The sequence below is a fragment of the Miscanthus floridulus genome, chromosome 2 (genome assembly GCF_019320115.1).
Source record: "Miscanthus floridulus cultivar M001 chromosome 2, ASM1932011v1, whole genome shotgun sequence".
Classification (NCBI taxonomy): Eukaryota; Viridiplantae; Streptophyta; class Magnoliopsida; order Poales; family Poaceae; genus Miscanthus; species Miscanthus floridulus.
The window spans coordinates 167,200,972-167,213,405 of NC_089581.1; positions in this window are offsets into that span (position 1 = coordinate 167,200,972).

Below are 12,434 nucleotides of genomic sequence, written 5' to 3' on the forward strand. Positions count from 1 at the left end.
CAATCGTTGTTACTGTAGAGGTGCAGTTCAATGTCAATCAACCAACTACCTGAATTGACAACTAGCCCCATTCGCTGGTCTGAAACTTGGCTGAAATTGGCTGAAAAACACTGTTCTGACTGAAATGTCGTGAGAGAAAAACACTGTTCTAACTGAAAAAAGAAACCAAACAAGTTAAGTTTCGGACCAGCCGAACGCCCCGCAAGTCTTGTACCCTTTACATGTGTGGAGTGAACAGCACTAGCGGTCTATTTGTTCCCCAGGACCACTGAAAATCATTTCCTCACACACAACTCTAAAGAAAATGCAGCAGGTCGATGCTGTGTGAGCATCTGGACACCGAGGGGCAGAGAAGCCATTCTGAACACATAATTTTTTTTTGTGTGTGTATGGTTTCAGTCCATTAAACACGATGCTTATCTACAAACCAGCCCATCAACATCGTCATGCATGATCCAAAGACAGCTTTTTTTTACACGGTTACTGTTTAACCCATCTGTCCTACTAGGTGCTATAGATTCCAGACAGGTGTTTGGGAGAAGGGCGCCTCAGAACACGAGCTCTGAATGTCGTACGTGCGTTCCTCAGAGTCCTTTTGGTTGGATGCTTCTCCTCCTTTTCGGTGGCCTTTGACCTGCTTGCTTTTTTGGGCAGCTCGCGCGCGCTGCTTGTGCTTCACCTGTGAACGCAGGCACTGTGGAGTGCGACACATTGCATTTGTTTGGTGTGTGTCCCCCTCCCTCTTTTCCACATGGATGGATTTGATCTGAAGCGGAATTAGTGGCCGTGAGCATGGCCATGTAGCCAAGAGCGATGCCAGGGGCACAGTGCAGTGCCTCCTTTTTGAAATGTCCCTTTTCTGGTAGGTGGCTGTGGATGCAGCAAGTCTACAATTATATGCTGCTTTTCGTGTAGTATTTTCCATGTCAGTTCTTTTCTGAATTTGAGAGATCGATGGACAGTTAAAAATCCAGAGGTTTTGTTATAAAGGGTTTCTTTACTGGTCCGTGACGACTCACGTTATATGCAAATTCTGAAAGTTTGCTGATAGGGAATGGAAATTTTGACCCGTTGCTTGTCAGCCTATTCGCTTGCTCGTATATGATCGTGGATTATAAGCTAGAACAATATTTTTTTCTTACACCAAACTAGTCAATAATAAATAATTCACGATCGTTTACGATGAAACGAACATGCTGTGTATTTGCAATTGGAGATTGTAAGACCGTCGAAAAGGCCTCGCAGTCACTGGTCAGCAAGAGACGGAATCTGTTCGGTCGGTTCATGCATGTCCCACAGTACTCCCAGGATCTGCAGAAAGCTGCTACAGTGTATGACGTGAAATATGACTTGAGGTTACTCCATGGCCCACGGCACAGGGCCTGATTGATCATAGATCATCAAAACAAGTACACTAATCGTAGATGGACTAAATTTAGTTTATATCCCAAATTAACAATTACTCTCTCCGATCTAAATTATAAGATATTTTAGTTTTTATAGATACGTTGTTTTTACTATGACAACATATCAAGTGCAAACCAACCAACATATGCAAACTTGGAAACTAACAATCAGGACCACTAGATGCTGATCCAATGGATGGGGTGAGGAGGCTTAAGCGCAAAAAAATCTCATCCCTCTCCCTATCCATTGGATCAGCATCCAGTGATCCTGATTGATAGTTTCTAAGTTTGCACAGGTTAGTTGGTTTACACCTGTACGTTGCCTTTTACTATATATCTGGACATATTATATATCTAAGTACATATATCTAGAACAAAACAATTTATAATTTGAAATGGATGGATTAGTTTACTAAACTAAACCAGTATTAGTTAACTAAATTTCAATCACCTAATAAATAGGTATATTAACCAGTGAACTAATGACTAGTCTTAGGTGTGATAGCTTTTGTGTTACTCCCTCGAAAAGAATGTAAATCTCGTTTCTAGATGACTAAATATGTATTTAAAATACTAATGTTTATGATGCATGATGAGCATCACTAAATTAATGTATCTTCATAATAAAAATATTTATTAAATAATATTTTAAAAATTTTAGTTAAATTTAATATTGTTCAACAATTGCAGTAGAAAACGAAAATTTGTATTCTTTTTGACCGATGGAGTATATATATACTCCGTAGGCTTTAATTGTGCATCAGTGCATGGGTTCCATTTCCATGTGGTGCTAGCGACGACGAGAAAGACGCTGATTAGATGGTTCACCAAGCACCAAGCAGTGAGTGCCAGCTCTACCTGTCTCAGGCCCTCAAGTTCTGTTCATAATCATTACATATAGAGGTCATCGCCAGATTCGCCAGACGCCAGTTGAGCACGTGGAGACATGCATCACTATTCTACCAAACTTCGTCGGTAAATGTCACGTTCGCTTGGCTAAGAAGGCTATCTCCAACGATAACACCTAAAATATAAGATTTATTTATTTTTTGATAGCGCTACAGATAAAAGGTTCAATACATATTCGGCATCTTCTCCAACAGCAAGATCCAAAAGAGAATCCTTTCTGTAAATAGGTTTCTAGGAGAAAGGATACTCATATTTGGGTTGTGCCTCTCGGGCAACCTAAAATATGTCTTCCGTATAGGTATTCTGTTGGAGGCTGATTTGGGGTCTCTTACTACCCATTTTGAATTTGGGTCTCCTTATTGGAGACAGTCTAAGGAGTTGTTTGGTTCTCTAGTCGTTTCTAAAATTTATGTCACATCAAATATTTAGATACTAATAAGGAGCATTAAGTATAGATTAATTACAAAACCAATTATATAGATGAAGGCTAATTTGCGAGATGATTTTTTAAGCCTAATTAATCTATCATTAGCACATGTTTACTGTAGCCCCCGTTGTCAAATCATGGGCTAATTAGGCTTAAAAGATTCATCTCGTAAATTAGTCGCAAGTTGTGCAATTAGTTTCGTAATTAATCTATATTTAATACTCCATGCATATGTCCAAACATTCGATGTGACAGGAATTTTAGGAGGGACTGCAGTAACCAAACAGGACCTAAGCCATGACTAAAAGTATCGTTGGCTGATTTATTGTGAGAGAAAAATATTATTTGTTGACTGAAAAAATACAGCTTATAAGCCAAGCGAACAGGGCGAAAGAGTCTCGGATCTTGCACGCATACATGTACATAAGCCAACATCCGGTTTAGTGGATGTTGGAATTCGAGAACTAAAAATTAACCCATAACATATCGTGGGGTAATTAGGAATGGATTTGGGTCAAATTCACGTGCAATTGAATTTGGATAACACTATTTACCATAATTTGAATCCAAATACGGATACAATGTCGAATCCGGATTCACATTGGAATATCAATTGATTTTGAAGATAACCTTGTGTATTTGCTTATCGGTAGTTGTATGCATATAGGAATTTAAATGTACAACTATATAACACCTAAAGACCAATATCTAATATATATAAATATTTCTTAATAAAAAATTTAAATATATAGAAAGTTCATAAATATATAAATAAACAAGTACTTTAAATGAATATGATTAGCCACAATAAAGTTAATTAAACTGAACCTTTATATATCGCTAATAATATGAAAAATATCGTAATGACATCATCCACAGAGGTCCCTTTTAAATAATTTTAAAAAGATGCATATAATCTATTATATTAAAATTATTAACATTTCCATTGTTAGTCTTAGTCATAAATATAAGTTTTAGGTTTTAATGGGTACTTTGTTCTTCACATATACAGGTAATGTCAAATATCTCACAATTATTTCAAATATGAACAGGGAATTAGATAGAGAAGAATCATAAAAACGGATTTGGATAAATCCATACTAAAATTCCATGTTAACATTAAAATGAATACGAAAATTGGGTTTTTGGACTTTTAAACATCTAGATCCATCAATAATAGTCTAATATGATGAACTAAGAACTAGCTAGCCAAGGGCTTGGCTAAAAATTAGCTCTCCTATTTGATAGACTAGCCTGTTCGGCTGAACTACTTTCAGCTTGTTTCAGATTATTCTCTCACAGAATACTATTGAATCATCCGAAATCAGCCAAAATCATCCTAAAGTGGATCAGCCAAACAAGGCCGACATTAATTATCGGCCCATGGAATCCAAACTAACTTGCCATGTGAAGAACTAATTTGCGAAGAACTAATAAGTTTAGCACTTATTAACCTTTCTATTTACCCTCTCTGTGATGTGAAGAACAAATTTGCGATGTGTTTTCCCTCCATTCATCTACGATGTGATGAATTGATCAGTGATGTGTTGAATCTCCCTCTCTTTCTCTCTCTGATGCGGATGAATCGATCTGTGATATGTTGAATCTTTCACACTCTCCGTGCATCGTATTACATTACTAGCGAGTGCTGGAGCAACAGCGATGGCTAGCGTGCAGATCCGATTGTTTTATTTGTTTTCCTTATGTTTATTTTAAAGGCCAATCACTGCTAGTTGTAGTATTGATGGTGGAATCATGTGCCTATCACTACCAACAATCTACTCGAGTAATGGGCTTTTGAAACCGGCAGTGTTTGCCAATTTTGTGGTAGTTCATTACTAGACAACCCATATATAGGGCTTGAATCTCCGATCATGGGCTTGTTTGGATTCCAGCAAATTATGGAAGCTGGCTTCTAGAAGCTAACTAGGGATCCAAATAGTTCTAACTTCTAGCCAACTTCTACAATCTAGAGCCTCCAGATTCCACAATCCAGTAAGCTAAGGAAACCCAGCTTCTTTCAGCCTTTGGATCAATTTTGACCAATCTGCCCCTTGCTTTTTGGTCCATCCAGTATAAAGTTTGAGGGTATTATGGTAATTTCTCTCTATAGATCCATCTACCTCACCTTTTACCATGCAAGGATCCAAACATGTCTCTCAACTGGCTCGTATAATCCAGCTTTTAACAATATGGCTTTTAAAAGCTAGCTTTTACAGTCTATGGGTATCCATACGCAGCCTATATTTTCATATATACTGCATAATTTCTTGACTCATTATTCTTGTTGTGTAGTGACGTGATAGTGAGGTATACCATGCACATTCCCCGACCGTAGCTGCGTACAGCATGAGCCTGACAGATGAGAAGCGGCAGCGCTAAAGTGTCCTTTTGTTTTTCCGTTCTGCATGCGCTCCACTGTTCACTCATGTTGGTGCCTGCCGAACGGTTCGCCGTGTTTGTCCTCTGATTTGGACGTGACACTTACGAAAGCTCCAGCTACTTAGCTCGTTCGCTGATCGGAGCTGATAAGTCCGATTGACACTGATTCAGTGTGAGAAAAATACTATACATGACTTATAAGTGTCGGCTGAAATCAACAAGCGAATAGACTGGGTTTTGTTTCGTTGTGGTACTCCTTTTTTTTTTTACCGGCGGTACTGTGGTAGTACTAGTACATGGCTGCATCTCCTGTATCGTCCAGATTTTGAAGTAATCTCTCCCAACAACCGAGTGCCACGTGATCATTGTGGAGTGCACCTGACTAATGCAGGAGATATGCATACGTACGCCGTATATTGGACACTGTTTCAGACAAAATGGTAAAGGTCAGCAGTTTGGTTATTCACGTTGTCCAAATAAACAAGCCAATGTGAACACCAGGTGACCAGCTAGTAGTAGTATATGTTTACTTACCTATGAAGAATTAATAATACACGCTAAAAAACACGAGCAATGTAGTAGTGATGTCAACTGATCGACGTTGCTAATTTTTTTTTAAAAAAAACTGGGAGTTCAATTCAGACCCGGACCAGTCGAGAACAAATAAACAGACATCTTGTGGCATCTATATATTGTGTCGTGCTCGCCACTTAAACGAACGCCATTGGCCCACCCTAGACTAGTAGACTACTGGTAGTAGTCCCATAATTTTACTGGGCGAAATCTCTGCGTCGGCATCGGCGACTCACTCGTTCAGCAGCTAGCTTGCTCAACCACCACGACACATGCTCCGTCGACGTGTCCGCGTCACTGGCGCTAATTAAAATATTTCTTACGCTTCTCGCGTCCCCTTCGGATTGCATGGTCAAGTCAATACAGGTTGCAATGAAAAACAAAAATACAGGTAGCTATGTAATGCACCCGTCACCCGTGTTACCAATAATCAGTTTTCTATCGTGCACCCTGAAACGCACTGACACGATCACGCAACATGCAACCCGGAGGAGCTTCTTACAGCACATCTCTTGTTTCGTCAGGACATACCAGAAATGCTTGCCCTGGAGAAAATTCGATGGGGGCAAACGCACCTTTGGGTTTCCCTAGCTAGTATCGACAGATCATCTAGGCCACTTTCAATTCGTCATTATCTCTATCTCTACAACTAAAATATTCATAACTATTCCGTCCACAGGTGCGACATCAAAGCCGCTTCATGCAATCAGACCAGGAAGGCAACGCGCACTCGCTCCATATGATCAGATCAATCCCCATAACAGCCGTAGCAAATTAGGAAGGCAAAAATCAATTCTCGTAACAATCGTGATCAATTCCTAGCAAATCAGGAAGGCAAAAATCAATTCCCGTAACAATCGTGATCAATTCCGCGATCACCCCACGCCGCCAATTTTCTGAGGATGTTTATAAAACTAGAATACATGCTTGATGCGACTAAATCATTTTAGCTATATCACGGGTCAACAAAAATTTGTGGATGCAGGGAATTTATATGTATTTTTTGTTGCATGGCTTCTTTGGCACTTTGTCATGTTGCAAGGTCTAACTATTTCGTTCTTTGCCGTGGCTTTGTTAACATGCATTCAAGTCATTTTCATGAGATTTGACTACGAGATCCCGACTTTGTTGGTTGATCGTTGTAGATTACTTTGATGGGTTGAGTAGCTCTTTGTACGACACTTTTGCAACATGTTCCTTGTCAGTGGTGGCTTTCTTGCCAGCTGTGGCTGCAATTTTGCAGTTGAGATCATAAAATAGAAGTAAAACATGTTTGCCAATTGGATCAGAAAGAGTTTTTAAGATGTTACCACTCACCACAATCACTGGATGTTACCACTCCTGTCATTACATATTGGTAGGGCATCGTCGTACCAACACGAAGTGGAAGATGAATAAAATAATATGAAGGATAGATCAATATTGTCCTTTGTATGAGATGGATTTCTTGTAATACCATCTTCTCTAACTTTACTGGAATATAATATAGGAAAGCTGCATTGAGAGTGCTGCCCTTTTATTGGGTATTGGCTTATAGATTTTTTTACTGGTTATGGTATAGAAGAGATGAGTATATATTTCAATGGTTTAAGGTGTTTTCTTAAGGTGATTGATGGTTCCCTTATGGAGACTGTTGAAGAAAAGCTGAGAAATCTGGTGAAATATTGCAATCACATAAAGAAATAACACTCACAGGCTAATATGCATGATTACGCTTAAAATTATTGTGATATTATTTTGTTTCCGTTGCAATGCACGGGCATGATCCTATAAAGAAAAGAAAGAATAATAATGTACAATCTGAAAAGATTAGGGTAAAGGAGTAAAAGGGAAATTAAAAAAAAAGAATAAAAACAATTTTGTATAGATGTTTCAATTGCCCATGACTTGTTTTCTTTACTTTGCCGGACGGTCCGTCCCATTGACCAACACAGTGACCGTCGGACATCTACTATGTATTTTTTTTCTGCATATCGAGTCATTTTTGCTTTGTTTCTTCACCGGTCACTGTGTTCCTTCTTTTCTTGCATCCCTAGGACCTATCATAACTTGTCTAACATATCTTTAATACATATGTTAATCCTAAACTTGGGTTATCATCTCAATTACCAGAATTAAAAGACATAATCATGGGCATGTGATCCTTACACACTTGCTTAGCAACTTCGACAAGGGTTTTGACACGTTAGCTAACGATTTCAGAATTAAAGGTTGAAAATTAAACTTTCAGTTGAAGGTACTAATGTTAATGACTAATACTACTTCAATCGACAACTAATCTATTAATATACATCTATGTGATATAAATTAAAATCATAAGTATTTTATGAATATAATAGCATAAATCTTGTATTATAGAAACCATGTATCAATAAAGAAGTTGATGTCAAGCTCTCTACAATTAATAGATATGTCCAAAGTAACAAAAAAGAAAAGAAAAGTTTTACTTAGGATAAAATCTAAAATGAACAAAAACATTAGAAAAATATTTTCCAGATCAACACAGTTATTTAAAGATGATGTATAGATTTCAACCTTTCAATTATGGTGAAAGTTCAATTTTCAACCTTCAATTTAAAAACCATTACCGACATGTCAAAACCGCTCATCAACTTTTGATAGTTCGAGAGTGTCTATTGTCCGATTAGTTTAGGGTTGAAAGCTGTCCTACCATAATAACAATTGGATGCTGAAAAATGGACTATGCCCTGTTCGTTTTGCTGAAAAGTCATGGCTGAAAGTAATGTTCGCTGATTTGTTGTGAGAGAAAAACACTATTCGCTCACTGAAATAGTACGGCTCATAAGACAAGCGAACAGGGCCATATACCTTTTTGAAAATAGAGGAATACCCAAACCTCTCTTTCATTCTTTGGAGAACACGCAAGATAATATTTTATTTTGTTTTCCATCTGCACGAATTGGTGTATGAACAGAAAATACAACGGCAATGCTGCATGTATGATATGGTGACAGTAATGACTGAACTGCCTAACCCTATCGTTCAACCGTTACAAATTGATTTTTTATTGGAATTTACCATGTGACTTAATCATGCAATCGTTGACTACGGTTAGCGTGCCGCAAAGCCTGCACCCACCTGCAGTATACTCCTATATTATTACTATTAGGAGTCTATTTTATATATAAACTTATGCATTGCTTATGTTCCGACAAACGTAACCGCCAAAACCGTAGTTGCTATTGACCCCTATCGTCTTGCGAGTTGCTATTTGCTAATGACTGGAGCTGGAGCAGCGTTTCAGAATGGAATAGAGTAGCTCAAGTTGATCATGGAGCATGTGTGGAAAAAGAAAATATCTGGAATAGAGCAAGCAGACGTGAGGCCAATCTGGCAGGATCGACAGGACGCCGATCGACGCTGCCTCATCGCTCGCGCTGAACGCGTGGTTATTTGATGGAATTTATCTATGCTTTGGACAGGCCTTGGATTTGGATGGAAGCCAATCCGACCCCACGCATTGGACAATGGACAGACAGTCACAGACCTGGCGGTTTTCTTGGAACGAACCGGCAGCGGCGTGTCGTGCTCTAGCTGCGCCCCGGTCGGCGATTAGCTAGCCGGATTGACACGTGATTAGACGCACTGATATATCGCCGGAGTAATTAATCGCCGAGTTGGTCGCAAGACGCGGTGGGTGATGACGTCGTAGTAAACATTCTCGCTTAATGCTTATATATTAATTAACCATGGCACTAGCTAGCATGCCGCACTTGGCGGGGGGATGCTGACTTGGCGAGGATCAGCTGGACCAATGGGATGGATGCATGGCGTCAAGGGACGGGGCAGCGTGGCCCAGCTCGATGGTGCATTCGTTGATGACGAGATCAACTTGACAGGTTCGGTTCCATCGTGCCAACTTCAACTAGCTAGTGCTGAATATAATATTTTAAGTCTGGTCGATCTGCTGCTCGCTACTGTGGAGCCTCTTCGCTTGAACTTATCAGCAGGCTTATCCGGAAAAAAAAAAAGACACTGTGAATGAGACGTACATGAGGCTCACATGCAATTACTGCTGTGACAGTTGAGTCTGAATACTGTGACACTGCCGGCTACCATCTTCGCGTCCCGATGGGTACATAAACAAAAATCTGGACCACACAGGCGGATGGCTGGCTGCAGGAGCGAGGGTGATGTATACTCCTACCTACATGCGTGCCGCAGAAACGATATGACGACGACGACGACCGAGAGCAGCAGGCAGGAAGCAGCAGCAGCTCACCGGACCTGTCACCGGGGCTCCATCGGGTTGCATGTAGCGTTCGGTTACCTGAAGAAACGGACGCTCACGTATGGCTATCCACCTTGTCGGGAGCCGGCCAGTAGAGGATAACGATGATCCATTCCAGTCCAGTCGTGGTTATCCATCGACGGCTCTGAATTTTTACTTTTGGGTTGGGCCATTGGGGCATGCATAGCCTAGCCCCTTTTTGTATTGTGATATACATATATACTCCATATATGTCCTGTACTGATCAAAATGATGTTGTTGTTTTCTAGTAGTATAAAAGAAAGAAATATGCAGATTGCAGGCTATCTTTAAGGTGGCTGACTGGATTTTCGGTTCTGAATAGCGAGCGAATTCTGATGTATGTAGTACAAAAGGATTGCGCGCAGGAAAAGATGAGGTTGAAAGCAACAGCTATGGAGATCTCCAGTATCCATTGGTGGGTGGATGTCTTTAGGAGGCTATCTGCTACACTTTTTGCTATCTGTCGGAATTTTTCATACAAGCAAAGCAAAGCATGGTGTCTGTCTAGAAATGGCTATCGCCTCTTTCTCGCCCGTCTCCTCTGTTTTATGGTGAGAAAGAGCAATCCAGATTGAACACCACAAAGGCGAACAAAGCCAGCCTTGGGCCCTCCCAGCCCAGCCCGCTAAAAGAAAGTGCGAAGCGCGGAGAGGAGACGAGAGTAGATAGGCCCAAGCGAGCCGAGGCAGCCCGGCCGTTTTCCAGTGGAAAGGTGGTGTGCGTTGACAGGCCCAAGCGAGCCGAGGCAGACCGGCCGTTTTCCAGTGGAAAGGTGGTGTGCGTTGGGGAACTCGCAAAATGGCCCGCGCGAGGCGGCAGAAGCTGCGTGTGCTCCGAGACTGGACCGACCGCGTCTCCGGCGCTTGAGCGGCCCTGAGGCGGCAGTGGGCCAAGTCGTCGTAGCCGCGGCAGATTTCATGCTCTGACAGGGGCACCGAGCTTGAATTCTACTACGTACACGACGAGTCCACTGCAATCTGCATCCTCGACGGCGACGGGCGTACGCTGCCGGCAGAACGGAGGCCGGATCGTCGCTGCTTCTCTTCTAGTAGCAGCGCGGCACGCATATGCACACGAGCCGGAATGGGCAAAGTCGACGACGTCGACGGCCTGGGTCTTCCTCGGCGATCTAACCTGCATAGCAGCATCTGCCGCCGTGCCACGGGGTTTTTAGTTTGTCATCAGTAGAGGCCAGGCCTCCTACGTACGTGTTTGAATATAAATAAATACGGAAATGATCTCGGACGTTGCTCCGTGATCCCCCCCCCCCCACCCCCAAAAAAAAAAATCTCCCACCCCTGGTACTTATCCCCCACAACTTCTTCGTGCTTATACGCCAGGCCCCAAAACAGCGTGGCCGCTCATTGTCCGCGCCCCTTCCCCCACCGTGAGCTCGTCGCTGCCACGCCATGCCCCACCGCCCCGCGCCCGTTTTAGACACCCATGCCGCTCGCTCCCTCGTCGTGCTGGTGGGGCTCGCGCGCCACAGCTCGCCGCCGGCTCTGACCCCGACGGCCGGAATCGCCGCCACGCGCCCGTCCCAGACACCCGTATCGCTCACTCCCTCGCCGTCAGTCTCCCATAACCGTCGCGCATGCTGCTGACCCCGCCATGGCTGCTTGGGCGCATGTGCTGTGGCGCCTTAGATCTTCCACGGCCGAGCCAAGGGCACTCACGAGCGCGGGTGGTGCTCGCGCGCCATGGCTCGCCGCCGGTGTAACAACCCAAAAATCCACACACCAAAAATTCTAACTGAAAATTTTTTGTTTAAAAACCTATGTATTGTTAAGTGACATGTGTGGAACCCAAACCCTAGTTTTGCATTAGGTGCAACCCAACTAGGTTATATCATAAGCAGAGCATGATGCATTGTCACATGTGTATTTGAAACTCCCATGAAATAGAATCTTGCATGCATCTTAATTCAATATGTGATTTGGATTTTATTGATTTATGTGATGAGTAAATAAACCCTCATAACAATTGTTAAATTCCTTGAATTAAATCAATATCCAGATTTTGAAAAAAAATGCCTTAATAAAAACCACAACTATTTTTGTATAACAAAAATAGTCAATAATATCCCTAATATATGGGAAAGGTAAAAACCACCATGTATGACCCTTGTAAACCACCATCAAGCTAATAAAACCTAAGACACTTTGACTAAACCTTGACTTAGTAACTAATTGTTGAAAACAGAAAATAGAAAAGCCTTCAAGAAATACCAGAAAATGGCAAAGGCCATTTCGGCCCAAACGGCCTGCCCAGCCTAGCCGAGGGCCCCTCCTTCTCACTCCCCCGCGCGCCAGCCAGAGCGGGCCAGCCCAACACCGTGGCCCAGCAGCACAGCGCAGCAGCTGCAGCCTTCCCCGCTCTAGGACAAACAGACAGGTGGGCCCTCGTCGTCAGTCACACAGCAACAGGGTCTTCTTCCTCCCCACGCCGACCTCTCCCTCGACTA